The sequence below is a fragment of the Centruroides vittatus genome, unplaced genomic scaffold, assembly GCF_030686945.1.
Source record: "Centruroides vittatus isolate TY-2023 unplaced genomic scaffold, ASM3068694v2 contig_866, whole genome shotgun sequence".
NCBI lineage: Eukaryota > Metazoa > Arthropoda > Arachnida > Scorpiones > Buthidae > Centruroides > Centruroides vittatus.
Window position 1 is genome coordinate 500,425 of NW_027122565.1, and position 12,403 is coordinate 512,827.

The following is a 12,403-nucleotide window of genomic DNA, read 5'->3' on the forward strand; positions in this document are numbered from 1 at the left end:
AACAATAATCTTTAAAAAATTGTAAATTCTTTAAAAATAAACGAGTTTTAAAAAACAACTCTTTTTTATCCGACTTCGAAATGAGTTAAAAACTGAGATGGACACCTTAAAAATTAGCAAATATTTCTTACTTTATTATCCATACGTTATTATCCAAATTATCCAAATGCATTTCACAAATCACTTGCCTCTTCAGTGGATATTACACCTTTACAACACTAGTACATTTATATTCTACCAAACCTTTTCTTATTTTCTATATACTCTATAGTAAAATATTACGTATAATCTAGCTGTTTCAGATTAAATGAGATAAAGTTATGAAATCGAAAAGACATTGCATACACAAAATACAGGTATACCTCGCCTTACGTCGGTAATTGGTTCCAGGAGAGGCGACGTAAGTCGAATTTACTTGTGTAGTTACGATGTAAGTCGAAACTACGATGGAAAACGCCAATAATGAGCACTTAAAGACGGCTAAATAAGACGACACAAAAACACTGATGTTTTCATGTTTCGTTCTCTAGGATCTATGATGATTATATTAACATTTACTGTAAATGTACATATTTTAATATGATTTTATATGCTTTTAACGCTTTTCTAGTGATATTACGACTTCAATATTTGTGGCGGACGGATGTAGAGTCGAATAAAATGACTTAAACTTAATTTTTTATTTTTCCATATACTTTTTTGACAAACGACGTATAATCGAGAACGACGTAACTCGAGGTATACCTGTATATGAAACGATTTGTACAAAACAAATAATGTGATGTTATGTCACTAACCTAATTAAAGCTTAACTCCATTACAGAAAAGGTGTTAAAATAACTCAGTTAGAAAAGTGATCGGGATTAGTTAACTCAGTTCCGTCCAAATGGAGAAATTTTATCCGATTCAAAGACTTGGTCGGAGTTAACATTCGTCGTCTAAGAGTCGATTTACACACAACAGTGACGTGCCGGCACAGTGCAGTAAGCATCGATAAATATCACACATAGCCAATCAGAGTTTCATGTACAATACGACACTTGTATCATTGACAGAAAACAGATCACGTATCGTAGATGAAACTGTGATTGGCTGTGTGATATTTATCGATGTTTATGCACCAAACGGTCACTGTGCCGGCACGTCACTGTTGTGTCTAAATCGACCCTAAACGTAGTATTAAGATGCCTACTGTGAAGCTCCTCCCAAACCCCAGACTGCTTGATGATGTCTGTATTTTGTGTACTGTGCTAGCTCCAGGTCAATGTTGTATAGAATTATGGTGTACTATTTTTGTCTGCAAGTTATAACTTTGGATAATTACAGGTACTCTTCACTTTACGACCTATCTGCTTAACGACCACTCGCACTTACGACCAATCGAGTTTCAATCTGCAATTCGGGGAATCCCCTTTCTCAGCTTGAGTGTCGGTCAGTGGCGGATGGTGACATGCGCACTAAGCGTACTATAATAATCTTTTTACGAATAAATTTGAAGTTTGTTGCATAATTTGTATAATTTTACAACGATCCTATATTCCCGACGCAAGCTCCTCGCTTATCGACCAATTCGCTTAACGACGTAGTCGTCGGAACGGAACTCGGTCGTAAAGTGAGGAGTACCTGTATTGATACCAGTGATTCTCAAAGTGGGGTCGCAGAAAAATTGCTAACAGATCAATTTTTTCTCAAATATTTTATAAATTTACTATGGGTTCATGTTTAGAAATAGTAGAAATAAAAAATGTATAAAATAATTTTTACTTAAATAAATTGCACATATAAATAATAAAAATAATATTAATATTTTAATACGAGACTGAATATAACATTCAAAAATTTGTGCGCTATTCGGGAAATCTCCCAAGCTTCCACTCCCCGCCTGAGCTATGATAGAACAACGTTCGGAACCGAGTTTAGTAAGCAAACATTGAATTCTTTTTGACTTAGTGTGAAAACAGAGTATCCACTACTCGCTGAATTAGCAATGGTAGTTCTCTTACTATTTGCAACTACTTATTAATGCGAAATGGCATTTTCGGTAATGACCAACATCAAAACAAAGCAGCGCTCTCGTCTTAACAACATAGAAATCGCTATGAGACCTGCACTGCCTGATATTAAACCCAGGTTTAATTTATTGTGCCAAAATAAGCAGCCTCACCCATCACATTAAATTTAAAATATGTTTAACTTAACTAATTGAGTTTACTAATGTCGAAACATGTACATAGAATATTTTGTATTTTGTTCAAATATGTACTGTACCAAAGATAAGTTATTAATTTTTAATAATACTAAAAATAAATTTGCTATTAAAATTATGAGTGTTTCAATGCAATTAAACAAAAAAAATAAACTCCTTCTAAATTTAAATTAATCCCCCTCCAGGATGTTTTCCTACACATAAAAATTTCAAAGGAACCCCTGAAAAATGCGTAAGTGCAAAATGGGGGTCGCGGAGCAAAAAGTTTGAGAAACACTGATGTATACGAAATATACTATATTAAATAACGAGTATTTGGGAGCTTACAAATTGCGTCAATGACTCATCGGTAAACAAATTGACAGTAATGAAGCCATTTGTATCATTTTAAATTGTAATTAGTACACTATTACAATTTAATGATGTAAGATAATCGTTACAGTTGTAATGCATACGTATGTAAAATATGAATAAATAACATTTCCAAAAGTGATTCTGGTTTGTGTATTAGCGATGTTAAAAGCAGCGGCTAACAGCCTCAATATTCCGACATACTAAAACCTCATTGTTTGAGGTCCTTTATTTTAGTTCATTGTTTATTAATTTAAGACAAGCGTTGATCATTAAACATTTGATGAAAAAAGTGAATCCAAGTGGACTCAATTTGATAATCAGCAGATATTGCAGAAAATAATCTCAGACTGAAACTCAGCGCCCTCGAAAACCTGTAAATAGGTATCTTGTTCATACGCTATTAATTCTTCTATTCAAAATTTCGATGATTTGTTTGATGAAAAGCCCGTTGCAAGCAAGCGGATTAAGTTTATTAAGCAAAAAAAAAAAAAAAAATGGTCATTCACCTCCGCTTGAATAAAAAAATTGTTCCTGAAAAGTTTCATTCAATTTCTAAAACCGTATCTAAACAAGTTTACTTTTTTACATAGATTATGGCGTGGAAAATACTGTCAATTACATTAAAAAACTTGAGTAGCATCCAAGAATTTTAGCTCGGAAATAATTTAGAATAGGCGTACTAAGCACAAGACTGATCATTGTTCAAAATATATTAAACTTACGAATTTTAAAAATTATTCCCGAAGATCATTGTGGTTTTTTTTCTTCTTTTTCTTTTTGGTACGACGACGTATTTGGCACACGATGCCAAAATTTTTTGCATCTCAAGCCTTATTCCCGATATACATCCAATTAATGCATTTGAAAAAGAATGTTGCATTTTTAATAGCATAATTTTTAGCAAATTTTAAGTTAATCTACGCATTGTGCAACAAAGAGAACATAAATTATGCATGAGAAATTTGTCATTATCTATTCTTATACTATAAATACATGATTCTGCAATAAAATTATACAAGATTCAAGCAATGTTTCCAAGGTTGTCATACTATGCCTGTTATAACAACTTATCATTTATTGCAGTTCTGATATACAATTATATCATTGCTATTCTGTGCTGCATTTGTAAGAAATATATCGCCAGACAATGACAATAAAAAGTATTTTAAAAAGATCTACTATCTACTGTTTGTTTCAAAACCTGTTTTTCATTTAAAAAGCAATGCTCCGTTTTCTTATATTGCTTCTGGTGATGTAACATTCTCATATTCATGTATACATATTCTACACATTAGTTTATATTCAAATAACATGTTATTTAGATGGAACGTTTTAAATTTTGTTTCGTCATGACTATTTCGAAATATTCTTTCGATAAAATGGCGAACTTCTTGAGACGAACTAAAGCCTACTTACTTTTAACTTGAACGTTATGATTCGCGAAAGTCGCAAAGCTTACAATAGAACAGCAACCCTTTGCAATTATAAATCCGGTCGAGAATCCCGGTTATCCGAAAGACATCTCGGCCGGATTTATAATGGCAAAAGAATTTTTTTCGGATATATACGTACTGTACTGCACAGTACATACAGTAAAGAGTTAGAGATCTCCTTCGCTTTTTCCCAAATTTTTAAATTTTTACTAAATACTGCTAGGCTATATACCACAACAACCGATTATACGAAACGGACAGAGAATAAGGTATCCATTCGAGTTTAACTAGAGATCAGAAACCGCTTCATGAGTTATCGAATTTTGAAAATGTAATCTTACTGTTTCTTCATTGTGTTAAATATAGCCTAAATGAGTAGTAAGACTGTACAGTATAAGTTTTGTATAGGCCTAATATACTGAATGTTCGCTTAACGATGTATTTCTCGAAACTTATCTCCGTCAAGCGGCGCAAACTTGTATATATACAAGTTATATATTTGTATGTCTGCTTTATATATCAAAAATCAGAAAAATTTTAAGTAAAATATCGGTACCTATCAAAAGGAAGAGTAATTTAGAGTAATCATTATACTAATATATTTTTAAAATTTGAAGGAAGTGTAATTCTACGTAAAAATTTCTCTATATATTGTAATTATTTATAAAGTTTTAAGAACAAAAGGCAACTTGTAATGTAAAAGTCAAAGTAGTTTCATAGTAACTTTTATTCGCATCGTATTGTGTGCTTCAATTTTTTATTTGTATGTCGATTGACTTCCGATTCTATTTCCGGTTTAATTGCTTTAGAACTTTTCCATCGTGTCTGTTTTATTCCGTTTATTTTCACCGGATTCCTAATCCTAACTTCGCGAGAACACGAAAGAAAAAACAACACTAAATTAGCATCGGCATTATTCGCGAAATACTTCCCTTGGAATGAATGATAGAAGTTCTACTTCTCTATGCTTTATATCCCGTATTTATATTTATTTGCGCTGTTAATCCATAAAGATTAAGATGAAAACGTTATCCTCTTGTGTTTTCGATTAAAAATTACACAATACAGAATTTAAAATGCGAAAAATTATCTGAAATATTATAGAAAATATACTTGAGAACATCTTCCTTAAAACTTTTTCGTCGGTTTCTTATAATCTTTTCTTCTTTCTTATTGAATTTATTAAGCCTCCATATCGATTTTTAAACTATTTTATGATCCCTTCGAGTTTAGCTGAGCTTCCACATTTTTTAAACAATTTCGTAAGCGTACGTGTGTCTCTTTTTTTACATCTAAGTATCAACGTTTGTTCGACGTTTGTAAGAACAGAGAATAGTTACATTATTTTCTTTTTTTCTGTTTAGATATATGGATTTTTTTAAAATTTAACTTCTAATGAATTTCAGGTTGTAGTTTACAAACTGTTTGAACGAATCTCAGTATTGTGCGGCTTTCCATACTTTCTTCGGGCACCAGAGTAATGTTATATGTTATAACTTGTTTTTAAATACCGTAATTGTAGCATATAACTTAAATATATTTATTTATTATTCGTTTTATTTAATAATATAAAACACCGTGCACAAAGCATCTTTTAAGATTTTTACAAATAATGATTTTACGATACTTTGTTTAATTAATCTTGGCATTGAAAATGTTTTCTTCTTAAAGACTGTAATTGATTTCGTCGAACTAAATGACTAAACTTTATATGCTGTGATTATGCATTAATACGTTGGATGATTCCTTACATTCTCGTGAATGTGCAAGAATACGTAAGAATATGTATAGTAATTTTCCATTTAAAAACACCGTTTTTATGTACTTAAACCGTTATGAGTTTCTTTTGCAGTTCCTATTCACCCCGCACCACTGTAACTAATTTTAGATTCATGAGATAAATGATGAATATGTTTACAGACGTAAAATCTAAATTCCTCTAAAGACTTCACCATGTTTCGTTTATTGCATTACTGATGACATTCGAAAAATGTCATCAGTAATCTAATGAATATGTCATAGTGGTGAGTTTTGGTGCTAATGTTTTTAAAGAATGTCTTCCTGAAATGCGTCCTGAAATGTCATCATGCCAAATTTGGCTGCATTTGGACTGCTAGAGATCTGTCTAGACATTGTTGAATAGTGATAGGTTTAGGATCTTAGTCAGACTCTCAGAGATCGAAAGAGTTCCGGACCACTTACTTTTTGGGGCCTCCAGTATATTCGAAACAAAACAGTATTTAAAAAATCTAATGAGTTGCGTAACTTTCCCGGCAACAAAGTTAAAATTATGTATGTAAAAAAGTTTTTAAAATAAAATTTTAAAAACTTTTTATATTATTAATTATTATAAAAAGTTTTTAATTTTTATAATAATTAATAAAAGTTTTTATATAAATTTATAAAAGTCTATATTATTAATCAATATAAAAAGTTTTTAAAATTAAATTTTAAAAACTTTTTATAGTATTAATTATTATAAAATGACAAAATATTTAATTGTGAGATTAGGGACGGGTTTATAAAAAATTGTAAATTGCTAATAACGAGTAAAATCTTCATTAAGTCCAATTCCACTCGCGATATGATACATGATCTCCTTCCAGCTCCTCGCCCCTTGACCTTTAACCACCAAAATTTAATAGCATCAATCCCCCTAATAGGCTACCTGCAAAATTTCAGAAATTTTCGACAAAACGCACAGGAGTAATTAAGCTTTAAAGTGGGTGAACAAAATCGTTTCTCCCAAACAAATACACTTTAATATCCATACATATAAAAAAAAATTCTGAACTTGAAATCAATTCGATTTCTGCTTAAACTGCATCGAAATTCGCCGAAAATTCTTATAACTTTGAATTTCTTGATTTTAAATGATAATATAACCAGCCTTAAACTGATTGATGAATTTATTTATTTTTCGTTATTGTGCTTTGATAGCCTTCTCAACTGATAGTCACGAGTTTTTCAGACCTCACGCGAGTGCGTGATCCGTGTACAGTAATTCAGAAACAATGCAATTTGAAGTGATACTAGAAATTCAGTTATTCATGATAAATAAAAATAAATATTCATATCTAAAGTTTTTTGCTCCATTTTCATTAACCATTCTCTCAAGATTTAATTAAACATTCTCTCAAAATATGTTTAAATTATAATAAAATAAATGAAAATAATAAAAAAATATATTCTACCTTGATTTTTAGTAACGTTGTACAAGAAACACAGAACAATAATTTTAAAATGTTATTCCTGAATATTGAGCGTAGTTGCCTATTTTCATGTCACGTGAATCGATTATTACACCAATATGTCTCATTGTATCATATATCTACCAAACAGTGCATCCAAACATAATACATGGAAAATACAAATGGTATACAATAGTAACCGCTATTTGCAATACAGGATTCTTTTTCCGTTATAGAGGTTGAATACAGATGAACAGGCTTAAAAAATAAGTCAATAAACTTTTTCCTTTATACAATAAGGGCGAAAATAAATAGCAAAAAGTAAAATGAATCAACCAGCGATTATCTGTAGATACTCGTTGACTTTACAATAAAACTAAAGCTTAAACTTGATAAAGAATTGCATTCATTTATGCCTATACTTTTGGAATGTTATACAGTACATCACATCCCTCTGCGGTTAGGACAGTGATCTTCGACAGTTAAGGTCAAATTCACAACGTTCGGAAAGGGAGAACGAACCAACGTGTAAACAATTTATTATCATGTATAAATTAAAAGACATTGTCTAAAGAATTTTTGGAAACGACTATCACCATTTTCTTTCTTGTTCTAGAACAAACTGTTGACGACCAGACCTTTCTTTTGAGGCTACTTAGCTGTCCAGTTAAAAAAGTTCCTTAAAAAACAAAAAGAGTCCAATTAAAATTTCTAAAATTGGAATAGTGGTAACTTTACGACTTCTTAGTATTTCCATCCTTCTCCATTCGGGAATTTCGAGTCTTTATATCCACTTGTAATTAGCGCTGTCGAATGTAAATGATGCCTCTACTTCCCTACTACTATCTACTTTTAAAAAACTTTAATATCGCAATAATTCGTCACCAGGGGAAGTAGAGGCATCATTTACATTCGACAGCGCTAATTACAAGTGGATATAAAGACTCGAAATTCCCGAATGGAGAAGGATGGAAATACTAAGAAGTCGTAAAGTTGCCACTATTCCAATTTTAGAAATTTTAATTGGACTCTTTTTGTTTTTTAAGGAACTTTTTTAACTGGACAGCTAAGTAGCCTCAAAAGAAAGGTCTGGTCGTCAACAGTTTGTTCTAGAACAAGAAAGAAAATGGTAATTGTCTTAAAGAATTTTTGGAAACGACTTGTCTTTTAATTTATACAGAAATAAATTTTTACCATCCGACGAACATTTTTAAAAATTTATTATCAATACTTCTTAAGACATAATATTTTTATTATTGTAATATATGTAAAGTAATCTCTGGTTATGCACGAGATCTCGTATGACGTTAAAAATAAAATGCTTTTCTTTGAGAAAATCGTTATTTAAAAAATTCTCGGAAACGGAGGCAGATAGAACCAAACAGTTTTTTGCCTTGGAATTCTATTTAATTCTGTTAATGCACGGATCAAAATTTTGATAATCGAATTGGTTATTTTCCTATAATTTTTCTACGAATTTAAAAATTCATTAAAAAAATTAACGAATTCGATTTTCAAAATTCTGAACCGATTGCTAATAGGATTAAAAATAATTTTAACAAGGGAAAAAACTGTTTGGTTCTCTCTATTTCCTTTTTGAGATTATTTGGAAAATGATTTTTTTCCCTTAGAAAAAGTATTATATTTTTAACGTCATCTGCTAGTGATCATGTGCATAACCAAAGCGGTTACAATCACCCTTAAATTTAAATTCTTGCGTAAAAAAAATATGATGTATATTCCGTTTATAAATGAGAAACGCTTTACCAAAAAAAAAAAAAACATAATAAATTTTATACGTTAACTATCATCATATCGTCATTTTACTACCACAAAATGATTACGATCAGTAAATTCCAATAAATCAAATTAGTACAGTACTATATTTATATATTTCAAATTATTCTTAGAATATAAAATAATGGTTTTTTATTTAATATAAATAAAAATATTGTTTAAGTATTGTTATTTCATTTTGCAAATATTCTAAATATCCTTCAATGATACTACATTTATAATTCATCAAATAAATTTTAACATAAATCATAAACATATCTAATTATATTTGCATGTATAGAACTAATATCAATAATAAAAATATGTAAAATAAATGCATACAATTAAATTTAAAACATTTTTGTTTGTTTTCTGCATTATTAATCAAGTTTTATGTTTTTAATGATCGATGTATCTATTATTTTACTTAAAATTCAGCTTTATCACGCTGGTTTAGTTTTTAAAAATCTAATGAACAGTTAGAAACCAAATCAAAATCATTAAAAATTTAATCAAGTTCATTTATTTTTAACTGTTTACTGATGAAACTTGTTTATTTTTATCTCCAACTGATCGCGTGACAATTTAAAATAAAGCGTATACAGTAACTGCCTTTCTGGTCTTGAATAATAATATAATGTATGAAATATTTTACTGTTACCCATAGAAATCTGTATGTTTAGATATAAGTGAAGAATAAAAATCCACACTTATCGTATTATGGTTCAAACGAAAATAAATTTGTTTTTATACAGAATGAAAACAGAAGTAAAAAGTTAAGAAGCAGCATTATTGCATAAGAATAAGACATGCAATCAGTAACTTGCTGACGATGTAGGAATAATGTTTATGCTTTACCGTAAACAGTAAAAGAAAAATGTTTAAAAATAATTAATGTAGATATTAAACAGAATAATTATATCAGTTATTTCGTAATGTCGTTTTATATTTAAAAAATATTGTAGAATCGGCTTATTTAATCACGGATATTATTATCATTCGTCTAATTCTATCAAAATTAACAGGTTTCAAAATCTATAAATTAAAATGGACGTAATATTTTGATACTTGTTGATAATCTATAACAAAACTGTGTTCACGTACTGTACCTTCAAGAAAATAGACATTTCTGGTCCTATTAACGAACTACTGCAGGAAAAAAATTAGATAAATTATAATTAATAAACCTTCAAGTTACACGACTTTTTTGTTTTAAATGCCCTTCAATGCCAGAGGTCAATAAAACCAGAATTTCCAGTAACAGTCTTATTTATTTACCTCACTTAATATTGTAGGACGGTTGTTGTTATTTTGATTACAATACCCAAGTAATTACAACATGTAAACTTTACTGCTGAGTAAGAAAATAGATCAAAATCTTAGAAAATAATATCTAAGACATGTATTTACTTAATTATAACACAGTATATTGTGATTCAGTTTAATTATTATTTGATGGAATTGAATAAGTTTATATGTTATTTATGATTATCGTTTTATTTATTTATTTTTTATCCTTTGAATTACGGTCAAACCTCTGAAGAACGACCACTGATGGGAACAAAAAAATGGCCGTTGTTTGGAAGTTACTTTCGGGGCATTCCAATTTTCAACGCTGACTCTTCGCTGATCTCAACGTTCGTTAAAATTCGTTCCTTTTTTTCAACGTTGAGGTAGCGACGTTGTCAGCGCCGACTCAACGCACTCAGAACTCAACAGATATGTTGACTGCTACTTCCCAATGAATTATGGGTAATTGGAGCGACATTTGAATGAAAAATAGCGACAATGCAGGAGATGCACGTTACTGTCGAAAACAAAACATATCACTTTGTGGTTGATGAAGAAACAGCAAAAATAATGACGGAGGGTAAGATTATAAAAAATTGAATATCATTTCAAGTAAGCAATAAATTTATTTTTCATTGTTTTTGTCATATCACAATTATTATCTCGCGTATATAAATAAACTTCGATCTGAGAATAAGAAGCGTTCAGCATCTACAGGTACTGTACATATTTTATATTAATAACAAATTGAATGTTGTATTTAACCAAATAGATAATTATTGTTTATATAAATTTTAATGAAATTCCTCTATTTAATTTTTTACATATATATTCAATGATAGAACATTCAGCATCTGAAAGATCAGAAACAAATGTACAGTCTTTACAACTTTCTGAAACAGAAAAAAATTGGTAAGTATATATTAAATAATAATATGCAGTAAGGATACTTTGTAATTATTATATATTGAAATTTTCTTTTAATTAATGCAATTCAAATTGAACAAATAAACATAAATGGCAGCTTTATATTAAATATAGACAATATACATTTATTAGAATAAGTGTTCATAAATTAAATTAATTTTTTGATATTTATTTTAATGAATGAATGAAACATTCTGTTGAAATTTATAATTATTAATTCTTTTTAAATGTAATAGTTCAAAGAAATTTTCTTGACAATACCAAAACAGTATGCAGTATTATGTATATTATATCAGATATCATGTTAAAGATTTTGTGTAAATAATAAATTATTGCAAACTATAAAAGAATGCAAAATAAAGATATTTTTAATTTTTAAGCTAATGAATGGACTCGCCAAGCGACACTACTACAAATAGACACAAGATCAGAAATGGAGGAAGAATTCCTGAAACCGATTCAAAAATCCAAATTATGGCAGAGGATTTCTGACTGTCTCAAAGAAAGTGGGTACACATTTCAGTCCACGGAATGCCATGCTAAGTGGCGAAATTTAATATGTACCTACATGAAAAATGTCAACAGATCGAAAGAGTCTGGTGGTGGTGCCATAAAATGGGAGTATTTCCATAAATTTCACGAAGTTTATGGAAATAGGTCGAATGTGAATCCCCCCAGTAATTAGCTTCGAAGTTCTCTGCCATGTACCTCTGAAAACAATTTTCAATCATATGAAAATGAAAATTTAATTTTTGCTCCCAGTACATCAAATTCTCAAAGGGAAGCAGAAACCACTGAAAGACCACGAAAAAAGAAAAGAACTGGTGATGAACCACCACTGTGGCTTAGAAATTATTTAAAAGAAAAAAAAAATAGAAGGCAAAAGAAAAGCAGAGGTTGAAGAACAACGATGGAATGATTTTTAAAAAATAGAGGAAGAAAAATTAAAAGCCATGGAAAAATTAACAGATGTTTTGTTAAAATTGGCAGGAAATAAAATGTAAAATGTTTGAATATTTTAATAAATTTTTTTCTGTTTTGATGACTCATAAATGTATTTAATGTACAGTACACTTGTCCTCCATCTTGTTGAGAATGGAATTATAGGAACTAAGCATTTCGTACGAAGTTGGTACGTCATTGATGACGTCAAATTGTTGACTTCAACACTCAACTACTCAACACTCGCGTTGAAAATTGGAATTTCCCGTTTGCATGCATTTTTG

General features: G+C 29.8%; 1 protein-coding gene and 1 long non-coding RNA gene across 7 annotated transcripts in view; one reads left to right on the plus strand and one right to left on the minus strand.

Annotated features, from left to right (window-relative positions):
- Positions 1-12,403, minus strand: part of LOC136982853 (histone-lysine N-methyltransferase SETDB1-like) — a 120,261-nt gene that overhangs the window by 57,074 nt on the left and 50,784 nt on the right. The window lies entirely within an intron of this gene.
- Positions 10,881-12,222, plus strand: LOC136982861 (uncharacterized). Its single transcript, XR_010881943.1, has 3 exons — positions 10,881-10,967; positions 11,093-11,162; positions 11,558-12,222. It is a non-coding gene; the product is annotated as an uncharacterized lncRNA (long non-coding RNA).